The sequence below is a fragment of the Schistocerca americana genome, chromosome 2 (assembly GCF_021461395.2).
Source record: "Schistocerca americana isolate TAMUIC-IGC-003095 chromosome 2, iqSchAmer2.1, whole genome shotgun sequence".
Lineage (NCBI taxonomy): Eukaryota > Metazoa > Arthropoda > Insecta > Orthoptera > Acrididae > Schistocerca > Schistocerca americana.
This window is the reverse complement of record NC_060120.1, coordinates 494,172,911-494,196,274: the sequence shown is the minus strand read 5'-3', so window position 1 is coordinate 494,196,274 and position 23,364 is coordinate 494,172,911.

Here is a 23,364-nt window from a genome sequence, read left to right as displayed (position 1 = left end):
GAGCTCCTACTTAAACGGCAAAGAAGGAAAAGGGTGAATAACTGTAGTGTTCAAAGAATTTTATTTATTCATCTGCATGAATGTTATCCACTTCAAAACAGACCACATTAGATATTACACACTTACGTCAGAGCTTTTTCCAAGCCTCCAAACACACCTGGAATTCGCTATTAATGTTAGCGTCTAGCTTTCTCATCAATACGTTTTTGAGTGTCATGTACGCTTGTAAACCAACTCTTTACCGGTTTCTTTATTTTTAAGAACAGAAAATAGTCACATGGGGGCTATATCAGATGAATATGGAATATGGGGCATCATTACAGTATTGTCTCTGGCCAAAATTGCACGAGGTGTTAGTAGGTGCATTATCGTCGTTGAAAAGCCGTGAAGTCTTTCGACACTAATTCGGGAAGTTTCTTTTCGAAGTGGTTCGTGCAAATGGCTTTGAACGAGTAAGCAGTGCACATGGATTACTGTGTCTTTAAATTATAAGAACACAGGAAGAATAACCGTCACGTTTGAGCACATTTGTCGCTTCGTTTCAGTCTTCGCGATTGAGAATGCTTCCACCGAGACGACAACGCCTTAGCTTCGACGTCATAGACAAAACACCATGTTTCATCACCTGTTATTATACTTTTCAATAGGTCTCCATTGTTGCTGACTTCCACTAACGATTCCTGAGCATCCCTCTTTCACTGATGTGTTTGTTTGAATATCAACAACTTTGGAGCGAATTGTGAAACTAGATTATGAACTTTGTGGGGAACATCCTCTCCTGCGACGCACTCAGAGCTCTTGGCAATTATTATAAGCAACGTTGAACCTAAATGTTTGCAGATGATAGCTGACCGAGGAGTGCCGTTCAAGAACAATACGGAACGTCCAGAAGCCGATAACATTTCGAAAACAGCTATCTCTGATTTTCCGTTGAAGACGAATCTAAATCCCCACATTCCTGTTTATTTCCAGCTGAAACATCTAGCCCCTTCGTTCTCTGCAAAACAGCCTATGAAATAAGTTAGGCAACAAACACACATTTCAAATTAGGTGTCACACATTTTTCAGCACAAAATTCTCTCATATATTCAGCCGTGGAATGTAGCTTAAGGATTACCATAAATAATGGAGAAGAAAGTCTTTAAATTTCTAACTGCAATTAACATCTATATACGAAGGAACAACGACATCCTAGCAGAGACTTTCAAACAAGCATAAACTTCGCTAGTGGAGCTCTTCCAACTGTGTATGACTGCGGCAGTAAACTATGATTTACGCAGACTGCTACTAAACTGTAAATGAACTTTATTTCCAACAAATGATGCATGGCTAGGCATTTACACAGATCTTTCGACTTTTCAATAATGCTAGCTTATTATATCTGTACTCAATTACAGCATATCTACAATAACAATAGCACTGAGGTACTCGGTGCTTACAAATTACTTTAATTTCGCTACATGTTCCAGAAGCACTTGTTCCAGTTTCTTCTGTATTCAAAATACCTAAATTTGTTGTTAGCTGTCCCGTAACACCGTACTACAGATTCCTACAGATTTATCAACTGGCGAGAAATAAACTTCAATATTTGCCAGCTTTATTGTATACTGTCCCAACCAAAGGAAACAAGAGTAATTCAATGTGGTTGAGTTACATCAGGTGATGCTGAGAGAAAATTAAAAAATGAGACAGTAAAAGAAATAGAGTTTTACTACATGCGTCGTAAAGTAATTGTGTGGGCCGAAGCAGAAAGGGGATATAATTCAGACTGGCAACAATAAGAGGAACTTGTCTGTAAACGATATATTTGTTACTATCGAATGCAAATTCGTTAGGAAGTCTTTTATGAAGGTATTTCTCTGGACTGCAGTCTTGTACGAAAGTGAAACATGGACAACAAACAGTGCACAGAAGTAGGAAATAGAAACTATTCAGATGTGGTGCCACAGCAGAATCCTGAAGATTAGATGGGTGTATCAGGTAAATAATGAGGAGGTGCTTGATAGGTTTAGAGATCAAATAAAATTATGGAAAAACATGGCGAAAAGCAGTGTATTGTTTTAAGGAACAGTTTGGTAATGGAGGGTGTAGGAGGGGGGATGGAGACGGCAGTATTGTAAGCGGGTGGTGCAGTGGTTAGAACACTGGACTCGCATTCGGCAAGACATTGATTCAGATTCCTATTTGGACTTCGAGATTTAGGTTTTTCATGATTTCCCTACATCGCCTATGGAAAATGCTGCGATGGTTCCTTTGGAAGGGTACGGCCGATTTCCTTCCCCATCCTTCCTTAATCCGAGCTTGTCGTCCTTCTCTAATGACGTTATCGATAGTCCGCTAAACACGATTCTTCTTTCCTTCCTTCTCACAATATGGCTTGCATAGGATAATCTAATGTTAGGAGCTGCATCAAAGCAGTCTTTGGACTAAAGATCACAAAAGTAATTATTTGTCTCGTATACTTCTGACTGGCACCGAATTCCCTAATAGTTGCATGATCAACAAAAACTGGAACTTTCATAATGTAATACACGCTACTATAAGTGTTCATTTGTCTTCAGTGCTATATATTTTCCAATGTATTAAATGTACAAATTTGATTCATGCGTAAATAGAACCTTACACTTACCAAGTTTGCATTTTGATTTCGACAGATATTGTATGAGGGCCCCTCTGCTCAAACGACACACTTCCAAAGCGGTAGTCCAGATCGTTTGATACCTTACGTAGCGACAGCCTGTCAATGGTCATCGGAGCAGCACTGATGCATTCTCTGAGCTGTTCCAGTATCCTTGGCAGTTGGGGTATGTAAGTACGGTCCTTTATGTACCCCTGAAGGAAGAAGTCACAAAGCGTTAGGTCAGGTGACCTGGGGAGGGAAGCCCATCGTTCAGGCAGCGACGAACATCGATGCTCCAATGAGATTGTACCGCTTAACATGCGCAAACTGTTGATTTTTCTGGATTGCGTACATTTCCCTCGCCCTATCCACAGTTGCATCTTGCACAGTTGGTCGACTGGTACTGTTATATTTACAGAGAAAAAACAGTGTCCCTAAATTGTCGATACCAACGGAGAATGCTCTGTTCACGTGGGGGTCCTCTTCCATAACTTTTCCTGGTGCACGTTGAAGCGTTGTAACAGATAAATATGTGACACATTCCAACACACAAACGCTCTTTACTTCCCTTGCCGTCGTTTTTCAAGGCACTGCACTCGTAAAGTCAACTTTTGGTCACAATGCAAACTTGAAGAGTTTACTGTTCTGCTCATGCATCACTCATACAAAGTGTGTGAGAAAATGAGACTGACAACACTTGCGCTATCTGGTGACGCTGTGTTGTTCTGCTTGTGTAAAGGAGTGTGCTCAACCCCTCCTGCGGCTCAGTCTGAGTTTCAGCTCCGTTCATTCATCACGTTACTTTTGAGAGCCCCGTCAGCTGGATTTAGAGCAAAGTTACACTATCATGTTTTGCGTTAACCTTTTAGGATCCGCGAATATGATCTATGTAAAGTTGATACAGGACTACGGGGAACATTCTGCAATACGAGCACATGTTTTTCGCTGGCCAAAATCGTTTTTTGAAGGCCGCAAACATGATGAAGATGAACCTCACTAAGGGAGACCTTCAACTTTAAAAATCGACGAAAAATTCGAACGTGTGAGTGCTCTTGTGAGATCGGACCGAATTTGTTCCTCCAGCACGAACTGTCAACCAAGTGCTTTACAAACATGTGCTTGAATCGAACGAGACCGGACAATGCAGACAAGTGGTTGCTGCATCATGACAACGCCTCTTGTCGAACGTCAACCTTCATCAAGGAATTTTTGACCTCAAAAGGCATTCCTGTGGTTCCACAGCACTCTCTTAACCTGATCTGAGTCCTTGTGACTTTTATATCTCGCGAAACTAAAAAATTTCTTAAAAGTACATCATTCTAGGACTCTGGAGAACATTCAAAGGAATGTCACCGACTGGTCGAAGGCCTTGTCAGTTGAAGCCTTTCAGTACTGCTGCCAAGACTGGCAACAACGACCCTTTTGGCGTATATCTGCTAAGAACTACTTCGAAGGACATAATACTGTTGTACCAAAACGTAAAAACTTCGGTAGAAAACAAATCAGTCTCCTTACTTTCTTCGCACACCTCGCATTTGCGTATGTAATAGTTCTTAAAATATACGGGGTGTTCGGAAATTCCTGTTAAAAACTTCTAGGACTTTGGAAACGAAGTGAGTAGACAATATTTTTAATTGGCACCTATGTACGTAAACGTACGACTTCGTGTTACAGCTGTTTGAGAACATATTTGCTAGGTGGGTATGCTACAGGGTAATCATGGTGTGGGGTGCTTACGTCGGGCTGGCTGATGTCATTTGACGTCTATCTTACATCTCTGACCTGGTTCGAGCCTCACTGAAGCGTCTGTGAGTGTTAGAACAACATGGTTGAGTACAAATTTGCAGCATACACCGACATGACCAGTCTGTAAAGCGAACCTCACCTTAATGGAAGAGCTACTCGTCGCCCTTATCAGGATCGTTATCTACAACGTATGACTTCACCGCGTATCCTTTTCGCCACAATCATCCAAAGGCCTCGAGAAAGGCTACATTCAGCTCCAGCAGGCATGACTGTGGTGCTCCAAGGAGACGCCGAACACCCGAAATGTGAGAGGGCGTACTTCATCACGATGAAGAGAACCCATCAACGAGTACACGAGCAAATTCTTTGTAGAGTGGAACTGTAAAACAAGTGATGTACTGGGTCAAGCCTGATAAATAACTTTTAAAAGTTACCAGCATGATTTCAAATGGTCGTAGTATGCAAGCGACACGTTTGCGGACATGGGTTCCTAGTCTAAATATTACGTACTCACTCCCCTCTACGAATCCTAAAAGTTTGTAACGGGAATTTTCGAACGTTTTGTAGAAAGACACTACCTTTTTAAGCCTTGCTTGATCAATTTTCGCTGTCTAGATTGGCTTCGAATTTCGAAGAAAATTACAACGTTCATTGGCATTACTGATTACACAATAACTAGCACCTTCGGGGAGATACCTACAGCAATTGCCCTCGATTTCAGCATTAGCCGTATCAAGTACTGCCATGTACGTTTGCGGACATGGTTTCCTAGTCTAGATATTACGTACTCACTCTCCTCTACGAATCCTAAAAGTTTGTAACAGGAATTTTCGAACGTTTCGCAGAAAGACACTACGTTTTTTAGCCTTGCTTGTTCAATTTCTTCTGTCTAGATTGGCTTCGAATTCCGAATAAAATTACAACGTTCATTCGCATTACTGATTACACAATAACTCGCACCTTCGGGAAGATACCTACAGTAATTGCCCTCGATTTCAGCATTAGCCGTATCATTATGCTCGGGGCACTGATGTACGAGCGACTTGTAAACAGCCGGCCCGCCGGGGCTCCCGTTTCGGCGGCTGTTTACATTCGCGCCGCAGTCGCCAGCGAACCAGCTAGCAGGCCGTGCTGAAAACAAATCCGAAGGGCGAGGATATTTGCGCAGATCTCGTGTAGCGGCGTCGCTTCCACCTGTTGTCCAGCGGCCCTCCGGTCGGCCTCGTTGCGGTGGCAGGGCGCGGCAGGGACGGGTAGGGATGAGAAGGGGTGCAGAGGGTGAGGGTGGAGGGCGGAGGGCGGAGGGTGGCCGCGCTGCCGCTGCCGTGGCGTTGGAGGGCGCTGCCGCTGCCAGACGCTCTGCAGCGCCAGTCTCCGGCGGACGGCGGCGGCGGCGGCGGCAGCGGCGGCGACAACATGCAGGTAACGGCGCGCGATCGCTCTAGCCGGCATTCAGCTCACGCTGTCGTAGGAACTGGAACGGCGACGATTGCCGAAGGTGAACGCCAGGCACATTTCTCACACTGATCCTCCAGAGGTCACCAACAGCGAAGAGACCTCGCGGACGATAGCCTGATCCTCCGCTTTCAGTTGCTGGTAGTCATGCATGTAACTGGCAGGTGGTTCTCAGTGGCTTGCAGGCACGCTGATGTGCAAAGGCGAGAAAAGATTACTTGCTTCAAGTTGTGACGCTGGTAGCAGATGTCACTGTGTGTGGTTCTGTCCAGCACAGTGTTGCTGGGTCACATACAGCGCGGGCCAGCCACGCAGGTAGCCTATATCCTGCGTTGTTAGTCCGCTAGCATCATTCGTTTCTTCGTGACTTCCAAGAAATCCGGCAGTAGATGATCGTTTCTCGAACGTGTGAATGGGCGACGTTTCACCCTATACAGTCGTAGAAAATCGTTTTTAATGAAATTCGTCTTCAATTATCCGATGAACAGGGTCTCTGATTGTTACTAAAGCCGGCCGCTGTGACCGACCGGTTCTAAACGCTTCAGTCCGGAACCACGCTGCAGCTACGTTCGCAGGTTCGAATCCTACCTCGGGCTTGCATGTGCGTGATGTCCTTAGGTTACTTAGGTTTAAGTAGTTCTAAGTCTCGGGGACTGATGATCTCAGATGTTAAGTCCCATAGTGCTTAGAGCCATTTTTTATCGTAAATAATTTTTTTAACAGCTTTACGTTGCCTCCATACTCCAATCTTCCACTGCCTTCTTTCTTCTGCTGTCTGTTTTTTGCTTTATTCTTGTAATTCTCTCATTTTGAAAACTTTCCAGTTTCATTACTGCTTCTACATTTCGTTTCCTCTTGAATGTCTGCTTATTTAGAACAATTTTTGCCACGTCTCCCTGTATCTTCAACTACCAGTTATCTTTAAAATTTTTGACAATATATTATAATTTGTATATTGAATGTTCTAAGGTTCTTTCTTTCGATATTTCCATAACTGAAACACAATCTGTTTTCCTCAGGTCCACATGATGACGGACAGCCGCCGATTTGTAACGAGTGAAGTCGTACCAGGTCACTTTAACTTAAAAACTTTAGCCACTGTAATAACTTTTCCTGTCAGTAGTTCAGTTGTTTTCAGTCATCCCAAATCGAATGCTTCTGATTATATAGATTCAGCTCTAACCCCTGTCTTGTAATGTTAAATCTTTTCATGATTAAAAAGGAACTTTTTGCTTCAAGTACGATTTTTGAAGCGAAATGCAAAGGATTTATTAGAATAAACCAGTCACTTATGTAATTCCCTATCGCGTTCAGTACTGAGTTTGTCTTACCATCGCTCCATAGTTACTGCGTCTAACAACCATAATAACGTTGTTTCAATATTCTAATATTAATTATTCCCATCAGTTCATATCCTCTCACTGTGTTTCTAGTGTTACTTTAAGTACTCACAAGCCACTTATCAAATATTTCACTAATCTATTCGTTATTTACGGGGCTGTTTCGTCTTATTATGTGCTTTACTTGTCCAGCTGATTTTTAACATCCCTGTAAAGTTTTATAGACCACATATGTCATCTATACGTGCCTGCTTTGTGTTTTACATAATATTTAAAATATTATCTCTACATCTAAGGTTTCTGAGTGAGTATAATTCCTCTTCTCACCATAATCACAGTGAAGTCTTATGGGGAAAATACTGCCAGATTTCTACAACTGCTTGGAGCAGTGTGTGGTACTATTTAAATCAGCTAGTCGGTTTTGTTTGTTTTAGTACAGGAATTTCATTGTTAACCATAAATACACAGCTGAATTTATACGTACTGCGCATTGCACATTGGAACATAACAAAATGAATTTTCAAATTTCACATGATTCAATATTCACTAGCGGAGAGTGGGCTCTGGAATATCCTGGCGTACTGTAATAGTTACTCGCACTAGCGGATGTTCTCCACAACAGTATTACAATTGTGGTATATGTATGTATGTCGACTTTCATTTGTCCCATGAAACCTGTATGTCTGTTTATATTCCATACTCTTGTAGCTACGTTTCATAGCTTTCATAATTTGGTAGGGGGGGGGGGGGGGGTGAGGGAGTCAGTGGTCGAGATACTGCAGTTTTATTTGAAGTCTGTGACTAGTTCTATCTAACTTTGGTAGATGGGAAAAGCACGGTCAGGTTCCTCAAAATTTGTCACCTTCTTAAGAATGCGCTTGGTGTCTTCCATGTGCACTCAAACTAGGTCATTTCTTCATCAGTGGGTCCAATTTTTTCTCCGACATAATAGAATAGGTCGAAAATCAATGGCTAAAGGTACGTAAACACATTCTAATACAGCTCGCATGTTTTCTCTCTTATTTTAGTGGCTTATTAATTGCAACTGCTCTTAATAAGGGTCTAACCTACAGGCTAATCCCTTGAAGGTTTTCAGCGGTTACAAGTGACAAGATATTCTAGAATTTATTTAACATTTCTTCATAACAATATTCTCCAGGTATTTCAATGAAGGACGCGTTTCTAAAAAACTTAAAATCATTTTATCTCTTGCATGAAATCTTCCAAACTACTTGAGTATCATTATTAACGTTATCAACCCAAATGTAAATATGTTAGACTGCTTCGAATAAAACTCTCCTTTTTATATTGTTGGTCTATGTATGAAGAACAACGATTTTCAGTTGATATGTCTTGTCAATAGCTATTCAACAATAAAAGCAATCAACACATGCATGAAATGTAAGGAAACTAATCACATCAATCAATTTCGCTCTAATTTGGCTCGTAGGTATTATTTTTGTTATGACCTGGTACGACTTCACTCGCTACAAATCGGCGGCTGTCCTTCATCATGTGTTCAATTATGGACAGTGGACTCACGTGAAGACTGCTGTACCGTGCCGCACGAGAGCTGATGCTTCTTGGTGAATCTGGCAGAATACACTCATCCAATCAAATATTTTATCGTGACCTTCTGCCAAATTTTTACCGTCATACAATAACAAGTGTTACATCACTGTGAAAAAAAAAATGGCTCTGAGCACTATGGGACTTAACATCTATGGTCATCAGTCCCCTAGAACTTAGAACTACTTAAACCTAACTAACCTAAGGACGGCACACAACACCCAGCCATCACGAGGCAGAGAAAATCCCTGACCCCGCCGAGAATCGAACCCGGGAACCCGGGCGTGGGAAGCGAGAACGCTACCGCACGACCACGAGATGCGGGCTACATCACTGTGATTCTTCTTTTATTAAGAATTCTTCGAGGTTTTCCCATTTCCTTAAAAACTGCCACTTTCCTAACAGCGTGCCAAAAACTTTGAATAGAGGTTGTTGGGGCAATCTGTATTATATACATGGATAGTAACCAGCCCCATAGTATTCATTCTGTATTGCGTAAGTGATTCCCACTATCAGTGCATCAAAGACGCAACGAAAAGCTCCATACAATCCAAAAGTCCAATACTCAGAACTCCGTAACCCTAGCCTGATATCTGCCTTCCTAACAAGCACCATTAAGTCCTGACAGTAATAACAGCAATTAAAATTATCTTGGAGTTGTAGTTCGTAGTAGTCTGTAAAGAGCGACCGGTGGTTCTGTCTAAGGGTCACTTAAATGTATCTACACTACTGGCCATTAAAATTGCTACACCACGAAGATGACGTGCTACAGACACGGATTTTATCCGACAGGAAGAAGATGCTGTGATGTGCAAATGATTAGCTTCTCAGAGCATTCACACAAGGTAGGCGCCGATGGCCACACCTACAACGTGCTGACATGAGGAAGGTTTCCGAACCGATTTCTCATACACAAACAGCAGTAGACAGGCGTTGCCTGGTGAAACGTTGTTGTAATGCCTCGTGTAAGGAGGAGAAATGCGTACCATCAAGTTTCCGACTTTGATAAAGGTCGGATTGTAGCCTGTCGCGATTGCGGTTTATCGTATCGCGACACTGCTGCTCGCGTTGGTCGAGGTCCAATGACTCTTAGCAGAATATGGAATCGGTGGGTTCATGAGGGTAATACGGAACGCCGTGCTGGATGCCAACGGCCTCGTATCACTAGCAGTCGACATTACAGGCATCTTATCCGCATGGCTGTAACGGATCGTGCAGCCACGTCTCGATCCCTGAGTCAACAGATGGGGACGTTTGCAAGTCAATAACCATCTTCACGAACAGTTCGAATACGTTTGTAGCAGCATAGACTATCAGCTCGAAGATCTTGGCTGCGGTTACCCTTGACGCTGCATCACAGACAGGAGGGCCTGCGATGGTGTACTCAACGACGAACGTGGGTGCGCGAATGGCAAAACATCATTTTTTCGGATGAATCCAGGTTCCGTTCACAGCATCATGATGGTAGTATCCGTGTTTGGAGACATCACAGTGAACGCAAATTGGAAGCGTGTATTCGTCATCCCCATACTGGCGTATCACCCGGCGTGATGGTATGGGGTGCCATTCGTTACACGTCTCGGTCACCTCTTGTTCGCATTGACGGCACTTTGAACAGTGGACGTTACATTTCAGATGTGTTACGACCCGTGGCTCTACCCTTCATTCATTCCCTGCGAAACCCTACATTTCAGCAGGATAATGGACGACCGCATGTTGCAGGTCCTGAACGGGCCTTTCTGGACACAGAAAATGTTCGACTGCTGTCCTGGCCAGCACATTCTACAAATCTCTCACCAATTGAAATCGTCTGGTCAATGGTGGCCGAGCAACTGGCTCTTCACAATACGCCATTCACTACTCTTTATGAACTGTGGTATCGTTTTGAAGCTGCATGGGCAGCTGTAACTGTACACGCCATCCAAGCTCTGTTTGACTCAATGCTCAGGCGTATCAAGGCCGTTATTACGGCCAGAGGTGGTTGTTCTGGGTACTGATTTCTCAGGATCTATGCACCGAAATTGCGAGAAAATGTAATCACATGTGAGTACTAGTATAATATATTTGTCCAATGAATACCCGTTTATCATCTGCATTTCTTCTTGGTGTAGCAATTTTAATGGCCAGTAGTGTAGGAAATTAAGACTTAATACATAGTCAAATTATGTGCTACAAAACTTGGATAGTTCGATGCAATTCCGAGGCTTTCCCTTCCGATAATTGACTGGGGCGGGCTACAATCTTATTCTACAGTTTCTTATCTTTGTATACATCTTTGCTTCCGCCGTTTGCCGATAGGTGGCGACTACGGTAAGTAGCAACGTCAGACAGTTAGCTTGGACCTCGGTCAACATAACTTCATTCAAGAATTAGTCGATTTATGTCTGCATTATAAAGTTGTTCTTGATTGAAAATGTTAGTTTACGAGCCTAATTCTCGTCATTTGCGGGAGATGTTACTGTTTTGTTTCACTATGAAGAAAGTAGCGGCTGAGTCTCATCAAATGCTCTCAGTTACGTATGGTAAGGACGCTATTAGTGAACGATCGTGTCGTGAGTGATTTCAATGATTCAAGAACTGTGATTTTAAAGTCGTAGACCATCATGGTGGTGGAAGAGAGAATGTTTTCGAATATGCAGAATTGGAGACATTGCTGAGTGAAGACTTGCGTCAAACTCAAGAAGAATTGGCACGATTAGTGGGACTGACACAGCAAGCCATTTCAAAACGTCTGAAGGCTATGGGCATGATTCAGAAATAAGGAACTTGGGTCCCGTGTGAGTTGAAACCAAGAGACGTTGAACGGCGTTTTTGTGTTTTTGTAAACAGTTGCTTCAGAGGCAAACACGGAAGGGGTTTCAGCATCGATTTATGACCGGGAACCAGAAGTGGCTTCATTACGATAACCCTAAACGCGAAAAATCATGAGGATATCCCGGCCACGTCGACGGCCAAACCGAATATTCACGGCTCCTAGATCATGCTCTGCATTTGATGGGACCAGCTCGATGTTGTACACTATGAGGTGTTAAAACCAAGTGAAACAATCAGAGGTGATCGTTATCGAACCCAATTAATGCGTTTGAGCAGAGCATTAAAAGACAAACGGCCCCAATACAGCGAGAGGCACGATAAAGTGATTTTGTCGCACGACAACGCTCGACCCCACGTTGCAAAAGAGGTGAAAACATAAATGGAAACCTTAAAATGGGAGGTCCTACCCCGCCCGCCGTATTCTCCCGATATTTCTCCCTCTGACTATCACCTGTTTAGATCAGTGGCACATGAGCTGGCTGACCTACAATTCCGATCTCATGAAGAAGTCACAAATTGGATCGATTCTTGGATCGCTTCAAAAGATGAACAATTTTTTCGACGCGGGGTTCGTACACTGCCCGAAAGATGGGAGAAAGTAGGGGCCAGCGATGGAAAATACTTTGAATGATATATTTGTAACGAATTTGTTTCACTAAAGCCTCAAATGTCGGGGAAATAACGGCGGAATCAAAGTTGTAAGTCTTGTACAAAATTTCGATAGTTCGATGCAATTCCGAGGTTTTCCCTTCCAATAATTGACTGTGGCGGTCTACAATCTTATTCTATAGTTTCTTATATTTATTTGAGACTCTTGTAAATTATTAACATTTTTAATGAACACCTTCCGTTTCTCTCCACTGATTTTCAGTTTCTTCTTTGTTACTTTTCTCTGTAACTCATTATTATGATTCTGAGTTATCTTTGCTGGAAAGAGTATTTACTTGCAGCGTGTTAAAATTTATGTTAGGGGAAGCAGACCAAAGACTGCATAGTTAAGGAACAACCTTCAATATCTGTGGTATTACCAAAGAGAAAACAACATAATTTTCGGTCTATATTTAACGGAATATCTTCATTTTTAGAAAGCAACAGCGGCAGAAAGGTAATAACTTCAGCGAAGCATTCAAAAATGCTAAATAAACGGGAAATGCACAGTCTTTCGCTCACCTGCCCTTAAGACTACGTAAAACATGCCCAAAGAGTGCACATTTAGCAAATGTCACAAATGAGCGCCATACCAAACTCAAACGTAGAGCATTGTTCGTTCCACCGCATTAACACACTGGGTCTAGTCATCTATAATAGCCTCCTTGTACTGCTCGTCACATCCTGCACAGAAATTAGCCGATCTGTCTGCTGTCTCTTCAGGTAGGTCTGTTTCTTCTGGAACAGGATGCCTCCTTAGAAGCAATGTTCTTTATGGAACAGTGTGCCTGCCCAATATTAAGCCTATAGGACGGTTTTATCTTGGTCCTGGTAAGTACTTGCTTCTTGTCAGTATTTAGCTCAAAAATAAGTTTTGTGTGGAGAGGATGCCATGCCCCCTGATCCTCTGGCTTGTCGCCTCTTCTTAATATTCGTTTAGCTTTCAGTGAAGACAAGATTTGTACTGGAGACATTGCTGTTTCTACTGTGGTTTCACTTTCCCATAAATGGGGGTTTCTACCTGGGTCATCATTATAGGTGCAGTTAAATTCTGTCTGTTGGAATAGAAATTATTCTGTTTCTCCAGTATTCCTGGGTTAGATCATACTGGAGTCAATAAGTTACTTTAGATGAAAGAAACTCTTCCTGCGAGAGCACGTCGAGATTGAATGGATGTATGCCTGTTGCACGGAAGACGTTCAAATGGCTCTGAGCACTATGGGACTTAACATCTGTGGTCATCAGTCCCCTAGAACTTAGAACTACTTAAACCTAGCTAACCTAAGGACATCACACAACACCCAGCCATCACGAGGCAGAGAAAATCCCTCACCCCGCCGGGAATCGAACGGAAGAAGTGTTTCGTCTTATGCAGAGAGGTAATTGGTTCGTAGGCGTTAGGGAAATACCAGACATACGTCACTCTGCGTAATTGCAATGTATGAATGGTCAAATGGATCCATGGTGTAGGGGCTGAAGTTTGTAACTGGCGTGTAGTAGAGATCAGAGTTCATGGAAACTTCCTCTGAAATCATGGGGAGAGTTACTTTGGGAGCATCATCCTCTTTCATGGAAATATTTTGGCTGGTGGTATGAAAAAGCCGACAGAATTCATATTCGCGATACGACTGTGACTATTTGGCCTCTTTCTGCTCACCTTCCCATCCAAACGTTCTTCCTTTGGACATACGACCTCTGCGGTCTTGTTGGGAATAGAAGGTATTCCTGTCTCAACCGTGTTATCGATGCACTGAGCAAGAAACTTTTTCTCTTCTAGTATCTCCTTTAAATTAAAAGAAAGAGACTGTCAGTTTGGGGCTCACTGAATCCGATACTCCTATGTAAGCTGCATTTCTGCGGAGTCTAAAACGTAAAAAGGTGCTTTTTGAAGTCATCTTGAACCCAGCACTGTCCAGTTGCTTTTCTATTCTTACTGAACTGGTGATCCATCGTGTTAGCCCCTGGGTATTCACACAACAGTTGCATGTGCTGATTCCTTCTGGTATCGGAAAACTTAGCATCAAGGTCCCTGAAGAAAAAACATCAAAAAATATGTTCTCGGCTCGAAGTAATCAGTGATTTCCTTCCTGACAAGTCCAGTGGTAACCTTTCGCCAGCTTTCTCCACTTCTGATTCGTTGTCTCGCCTCATTGTGCATCTCTTCAACGAAGATGAGCTTCCTGTCCGATTTTCATACTTAATTTGATGTCATTCTGAAACGATACCTACTCCTCTGACTTTGAAACCAACGTAAGGAGACAGGAAGTTACAGCTGCATTCTAGAGATTACGCACGCACTCTTTGCAGTCGTTATATTCGTGGTCTTCTGTACATTAACAATGATTCCGAAAAAAGTCAGTAACTGTAGCATACGTCAGATATGCAGAAACTGTGAATGCGTTGAAATAGACTGAAAGCCAGCCCTTGATAATGTAGTCAAGAAATAATACAATAATAATAATAACAATAATAATAATAATTATTATTATAATTATTATTATCACTATTATTATTATTTACTAGAAAATAACCATGTGGAGGTGCCTTATTTCTAATTTTGCAACACTTTGGTTTTGGTGTCCGCATGTGGCAGTGAATGCTTTCTCAGTTGGTCGAGGTTGAAAAGTTGTGTAACATTGGACCCATATTAGAAACCCATTGGTTTGCAGTTATTAAGATTTTCTGTGATAGCGTTAAAACACACCAGGCAGAGGAGAACTTCTTTATTCAGCACGGATGCACTTCCTGTTGAAGAAAGAGACGGTACTCTGTTACTGAAGACCCTGTTGATCATAAGATGTCAAAACACTAAGTGAAGTACAATTTCACTCAACGTGCGTTCCTTAAGGCAATTTACGTGTATTCCCTAATAACAGTGTCCTAAAATTACGGCCTCAGAACAGTGGAAATATATAGTATTTCTATATAGGGGAACAATGTGACACTCAGCCGCCTTCTGCAGTATATCCTTACAGTTAATAAATCGTACGTCCTCAAACGCAAATAATTTTTTAGTTGACTACAGTCTATTTTGAAACAGCTTTTTACATAAAACTAAGTTGTAGGTGGGCGATGCATTTACCGTATGTATGTAGTAAGCGATCGCAGACGTATATCAATATAAATCAAAGTTCTACTTGTAGAAATTCTGAAGATTGCCATTTTATCACTGAAAAGTATAAGAGAACTAAACTTATATTTTGTTGCTCTTCACAACTCCAGCATCCATCTTTTTTAAGATAATGTCCGCAGCTCGTGATCGTAGCGTACTCGCTTCCCACGCCCGGGTTCCCGGGTTCGATTCCCGGCGGGGTCAGGGATTTTCTCTGCCTCGTGATGACTGGGTGTTGTGTGATGTCCTTAGGTTAGTTAGGTTTAAGTAGTTCTAAGTTCTAAGAGACTGATGACCATAGATGTTAAGTGGCATAGTGCTCAGAGCCCCCCCCCCTTTTTTTTAACATAATAAGTTATAAGTCGACAAACAATTTTAAACGTGTGAACTATCGAAATACATGGAATGTACCGTACTCCTTTCGACCAAACAGGATATGCTTCGTTGAAAAGCACCATCATACGTCTCTACAAAATTTATAATTTTGTTTAATTTTAGAACTGTGCCATTCTTTTTTGTAACATTGTTATATCAGACAACTGTGTTATTCTGGGAAGTGGTGTCCAACTTAAGTACTGCAAAGCTAATATTATGCATAAGAATCGTTTTGAGTTTTTTTTTTTTTTTTTTTTTTTTTTCACTATGGGACTCAACTGCTGAGGTCATTAGTCCCCTAGAACTTAGAACTAGTTAAACCTAACTAACCTAAGGACATCACAAACATCCATGCCCGAGGCAGGATTCGAACCTGCGACCGTAGCGGTCTTGCGGTTCCAGACTGCAGCGCCTTTAACCGCACGGCCACTTCGGCCGGCGTTTTGAGTTTCTTTACACAAAACTGAACGTGAAATCACAATTTTTACAGTGGCTGCAGGTAATGCGTTTAAGTAAAGTGATACGGGTTTCGTCGATTTAAATACTTACTGCGTTTGGAGAACATGACATAGCCAACGCCTTGTTCGAAAAACTTCTAATACAGACGTGAGGTCACAAAAGAAAAATAGACAATCAATAAATAATGGTAATGTCAACAGTTCTCTTAGGGAACCTAAGAAAGTAAACGGTAATCTACATTTTAGGGAATTAGGTTTAGCGTCTTGTCGATTTATAGCATATTAGAGACAGTTTTAGAAAAATGTGCGAAAGAATCTACAACTGTATTGTAATTTGTACGTATTCGTTTAGAAAAACCAAGCAATAACCTTTACAACGGCAGTCAGACAAAGACATGAACCTCACACTTTCCAATTTTTTTCGAAGCAGCTTTGTAGGTATCTTCCAGAGCACAAATTATTCTGTACCATAAGAATGCACTTTCTGAAGCCAGAACAAATTTCTGTCCTCTTGATACTGTTGTCCTCAGTCACACGATGGCAGATTGAGATGGTTCAAATGGCTCTGAGCACTATGGGACTTAACTTCTGAGGTCATCTGTCCCCTAGAACTTAGAACTACTTAAGCCTAACTAACCTAAGAACATCACACACATCCATGCCCGAGGCAGGATTCGAACCTGCGACCGCGGCTGTCGCGCGGTTCCTGACTGTAGGGCCTAGAACCGCTCAGCCACTCCGGCCGGCGATGACTGATTAAACGATTTATCTGACTAGAACTTATGCTCAAAATTTTACCCTTTGTGCTACATCATAACATTTCAACTATTATAGTACGCATTACACAATTATTAAGCATTCAAATACCAGAACTGCCAGTTGATTAAGAACGAAAGGCTAGTATCCCAACAGAATCATGCGACTATTAATTGTTTTGAATAACCTGAAATGTTCAATTATTACTTGTTGCTGGGGGAAATAAGTGACCAATTAAAAACCATTTGCCTTCACCATTCTCCTTATATAAACCAACAATGAATTCGAAAATTTTCTCGTTTCGTTAAAATTGCGAGTCTTTTCTGTTTGCTTTGCGTTCCAAACAGGTAATTATCTCTCCATACATCAGCTCATCTAATTTGGCTGGGGATCACTATATGGCATGGCGATAAATGATATTTAACGCCAATGTTACAGTACAATACGCCCTTTACTCCTGATGAACAGATTTCATTAACGGCAATTTTCGCCACCTGCTTTGACAGACTGGTCCTAAAATTACATCCATTCAACAGACACGAGCTTTTACCTCACACGCTTTTGAGTTTACACAGCTCCCCACACACAGTAGCGTGTCGATGACAAATTGTGACCTCACTCTCTACTTTAGATGAGATTACTGTTGGCCAAGTAATACCTGTGCAACAGAACGACACCGCCTTCTTTTGACGAACTGAACAAGTGATCTAAAAGGTAAATTTTCGCTCTGTTTCATAAAACACTATCGTATACGATGGAGCAGCTGTCACCGAGGCAACAAAACCGGTTATGTTATGATTTTCTTAATGGTCAACATTACGTTTGTTACTCTTTTTCACTTTATCTAGCTATTTTTCCCCCAAAACGATTCAGATGGAAAGTAATTGGCCTCATAATTTCTGATGTATCTAATTAGTAGAACATTTGCACCAAAAAAACAATGTTTCGAAAGTCAGCTCTTACATCTCGACGTTCACTTATCTGTATTAGTAGTTTCAGAAAGTGAAACTGTGTAGTTGCTTTTCATCCTAGGGTTAGCTTCATCATGGGAGTAATCTTCAGAAACTGGTTTCGTAGTTCGTATATATTACGTTAATGGTATGGGTGTGTGCCATCCACCCACATAGAATCGGTGCAGTCCCACAACCCCTGGGCACTCTGGCACACTTTGATCTTGAATATGCTCATTGAAATTCCAGGTCATCAGGTGATCATGAAGGTCATGCATGATGTCACTGATGATGACCCTGAACTCATGACGTCATTGTTATTATTACTAGTAAGCCATGAAGCCCTGTCTTCTTTCTGAGTCATCAGTCTTCTGACTTGTTTGATCTTTGAGGCGTCGCGCCACGAATTCCTCTCCTTTGCCACCCTCATCACGCCTTAGAAGCGGTATAAACATACATCCTCAATATTTACTGAATATATTCCCATCTCTGTCTTCCTCTATAGTTTTTACCCTCTACAGCTTCCTCTAGTACCATGAAGGTTATTCCATGATGTCTTAACTGATATCCTACCATTCTGTCCCTTCTTCTTGTTAGTGTTTTAAATATACTGCTTTCCTCTCCGATTTTGCGCAGGACATCCTCATTTCTTACCTTATATTCCACCTAATTTTCAACATTCGTCTGTAATTCCATATTTCGAATGCTTCGATTTTCTTGTGTTCCGGTTGACCCATGTTTCACGCTGCTGTTCTCCAAACGTATATTCTTACAAATTTCTTCCTCAAATTAAGGCCTATGTTTGATACCAGTAGACTTCTCTTCCTCAAGACTGTCATTTTGCCAGTGGTAGTCAGCATTTGATCTCCTCCTTTTCCTGCCATCATAGGTTTATTTATTTCCTATGCAACAGAATTCCTTAACTTTACTTACTTAGTGACCATCAATCCTAATGTAAAGTTTCTAGTTGTTCTCATTTCTGCCATTTTTCATCATATTCTTAGTTCTTAGATTTACTGTTAGTGCATACTCTGTATGAGTAGACTGTTCATTCCATTCAGCAGAAATTGCAAATCATATTCCCTTTCACTGAGGATAATAATGCCAACAGCCAAACTTATCATTAATATCCTTTCACCTTGAACTTTAATTCCACTTTTACTATCATCGTTCCTTCTTCGATGTATATATTGTGCAGTCGGGGTGAGAGATCATATCCCTGTCTTACACCGATTTTAATCTGAGCTCTTCGTTCTTGGTTTTCGACATGTTATCCTTGTCAGTAATTGGATGCACGAACTGTTGAGCTGATGGTTAGATAATTCTCGCACTTGTCAGCTCTTGCAGTGTTCGTAACTGTGTGGATGATACTTTTCCGAAAGTAGATGGTTTATCGCCAGACTCATACAGTCTACACACCAACGTGAATAGTCGTTTTGTTGCCACTTACCCCAGTGATTTTAGAAATTCTGGTGGAATGTTATCTATACCTTCTGTATTATTTGATCTGAAGTCTTCCAATGCTCATTTAAGGTCTGATTTTAATACTGGATCCGCTATCTCTTCCCTTTAGACCACAGTGTCTTCTTCAATCACATCTGACACATTTCCTCCTCATAAAGACCTTCAATGTACTCCTTCCAGCAATTCGATCATACCTCTGTGTTTAACAACGGAATTCCCGTTGCACTCTTAATGTTACACCATTGCTTTTAATGCACAGAGGCTGTTTTGATTTCTCTGTATGGTGAGGGAGTCCTTCGGACAATCATTTCTTTTTCGATTTCTTCACATTTTTCCTGCAGCCATTTTTCCTTAGCTTCCCTGCACTTCCCATTTATTTAATTCCTAAGTGACTTCTTGAATTTCCCTGAATCATATTGTACTTTCTTCTTTCATCGATCATCTTAAGTACTTCTTCTGTTACCCATGATTTGATCGCAGTTATCTTCTTTGTTCCTGAATTCTTCTTCCAACTTCCGTAACTGCATTTTTTACAGATATCCATTCTTCTTCAATTAAAAGGCCTACTGGGGTCTATAGCCTCAGAGAACTTCGAGCATACTTCATCATGCCTCGGTACCTCCGTATACCACTTCTTAGACTATCGATTCTACCTGACTAGTTTCTTAAACTTCAGCTTATTCTTCATGACTACTACTTTGTGATCTCAGTCTATATTTACTCCTGGGTACGCCTTACAATCCAGTATCTGATTTCGGAATCTCTGCCCGATCATTATGTAATCTAACTGAAACATTCCCGCCGTATCTCCCGGCCTTTTCCAAGTATCGTCCTTTTGTATGTCTTGAACAGAGTATTCGCTGCTAGTAGCTGATATTTGTTGTAGAACTCAGTCGGTCTTTCTCCTCTCTCATTCCTAAAACCAAGCCCCTATTCTCCCGTAGCACTTTCATCTACTCCTTCCCGTACAACCGAATTCCCATCCCCCATGGCTATTAGATTTTCATTTCCCTTTTCTATTGAATTACCCGTTCAGTATCGTCGTATATTTGGTCTGTCTCTTCATCTTCAGCTTTTCGACGTCGTCATGTATACCTGAACTATCGTTGCTGGTGTTGGTTTGCCATATGTTATGATGAGAATAACTCTACCACTTAACTGTTCACTGTAACACATTCTCTTCCCTACCTTCCTATTCATTACGAATCGCACTCCCGTCATGTTATTTCCTACTGCTGTTAATATTACCCTATACTCATATGACCAGAAATCCTTGACTTCTTTCCATTTCACTTCGCTGTTCCCTACTATATCTAGATGGAGCCTTTGCATTTCCGTTTCCAGATTTTATAGCTTCTATGTTCAAGCGTCTGACATTCCACGCTCCGACTCGTAGAACGTTTTTCTTGCCTTGGATATTCGGTCTTTGCCTCTTGGTCACCTACCCCATGGTAGTCCAATCCCGGAGATCCGAATGTAGGACTATTCTGGAATCTTCAGTCAATGGAGGCCATCATGACACATTTTCAATAACAGCCCACATGCCCTCTGGATGCACTTGTCTTTAATGCAATGGTTTCCATTACTCACTGCATCCTTATTCCGTTGTTCATCACTGACTCTTCCGCCTTCAGCGACCGTTTCCCACCCCAAGAGCAAGAGAGTGCCCTGCCCCTTTGTCTGCTCCTCCACCCTCTTTCACAAGGCCTTTAGTAGAATTAGGGTCGACTCCTTTCGCTTGAAGTCTGCGGCCTCCAAGTACGATGATTTTTATTCAAAATTTAAGTGGTGACGGGGTTAGAACATGGAACTGAGGACATTTTGATTACTAATCAAAGACGCTACTCCCAGACCACGGGCTCTTTCCCCTTATATCTAGCGAGTCACAGTGTAGTAATGAAAATCCAAGCTGGCAGAAACAGACAAGTTGTGCTAGAGGAAAATTAAAAACCATGCCTACTCCTCCTCTTTATATCCATCCAATCACAGTGCAGTACACCATACCTCCAACCAATCAGAGCTTAGTATCAAAACCCAAGATTCCTCATATATCCCAATTGTGTTAATAGAAAATTTTAAACCGTGTGCTCTTCACTTCCCTCCCACAATCTCAGCAGTCATAATACAGTATTAGAAGTCCAAGATGATGAAAACAAACCAACTGTCCTCCATGCCCTATGAAACTCCTCTGTATCTCCAACCAGTCTAAGTGCAGCATTTAAATGATCTGCAAAAATTGTGTCAGTTTACATTTTTCTGATTTACACATCTTGTTATGACCCTTCCCCCCTCTCGCTCTCCTTACCTCCAGCCAATCAAAAAATTAAAGATGATGGAAACAGACCAATAGTTCTTTACACATCCTTCCTCTTGTCTTTCTAACAAATAAAACTTCAGTATTTAAATGATAAGCCCGATATGTATTAAAAATGACGTATACTCCATCTGAAAGTAAAAAAAATATCCATTATTTCCAATAAAAAAATGCTTATATGTTGTATTACTTAGGGACACACACACACATATCTCTGACGTAATATTAATTTAATATCAGTGTCAAAGCTATTCATTATTTACCTACATACACATACTTCTGGTGTAATAATTAAAACATGGTCAAAGATATGTTTTGTAAGCATATGCAAACATGTCTCTGTATTTAATACGATGCATTCTGTATTCCTTACAAACATGTGAACGCTAGTAATCATTTCTTGTTTCAGACACACACCCAAAACTGTACTACATTATCTTACTGAGGGAATAAAAGAAAACCAAATAAAATATTTGAAAAGATAATAATTTTATTACTAGTGTATAAAAATTTCCACAGTATACTCTCAAAATTTATATTATACAAATATATGAATTTAATGCACATTTTACATCGTCTTCTGCATCTTTTTACAGCCTTGTAAATAGCTGTGTCAAGCAATTTGAGTAGATGTTTGAAACAACTCCATTAGACAACCAAGTTTTCACTGCTAAATCTGCCTTAATGAAATCGAAATGGCACTGAATATCACTGTCCGGGCTACCAGTGTACCTTCCGAGTAATATATTTTTAATACAGAAATTGACCACCATTGAAACAAACATTTTCGTCATTCATACACATCACACAGTTCAAAATCAACATAGGCGTAGTGTTCAGCTTTGGTAAAGCGCTATCTCTGAAGCGAGTGTATTATCCTGTCGTTCATTTCTACAAAACTTTTACGTCACCGATAACTTAACGTGAGACAGCTGAACACACTTCCGAAATAAAGAAGGAGTCACAACAGTTTCTCTTAGAAATCTAATATTAATTTTTTATTCTTCCATAACATGGTACTTTGTGAAAAGAAACTGACATTTTTATGCACACAAATAATTACGTATCGATATTTTCAAAATTGACTACGCCCGTGTTATTCACCCTTACACGACATATTCTGCACGTATTACCGCTTCTGACAAAGTCTATTTTAGTGAGATTGATGCTCAAGGATCTTGACGGTAGACACGTACTGAACTCCTTCAGATGAACCATTACCGTTGTTCCAGATTCGGTAGTGACGCTCTTTTTGCACTGAATATCGAATGGTGCCACCTTTTCTCCAATGGCGACAGTCCCCAAATTCATCAGATTTTATAACGTTGAAGTCCTGCTTCCATGGGTTACAGCAAATAACTAATAATAAAAGTGTATAGATTCTTTTTAGAAGCTGTGTATGTTGTACTTACATCTTTTGCTTCCTTGATAAGTGCACTTGTCTTAGGAGCGATGGTACTGAGACCCCTCCCAGCACTCGCTGCAGCCTTGTGAGAAGTAAGTTACGGTATTATCTCTTGCAGTCTGTTATCAGTTTCTGCTCGCCCATCTTGTGCTGTACATTATACCCTCTAAAACGGCTGTATTATTTGGCCAATTTTTTAAATTCTTCTGCGTTATATGTTCTGTTCTGTCCACATGTATAATACAATAAATACATGGCTCTTCCAGAATGAACTTTTTACGGGTGTTTCTTAGCCGCGGCGTCCCGTCTTTCGCTCTAGTATTTTCAACGGCCGTCGT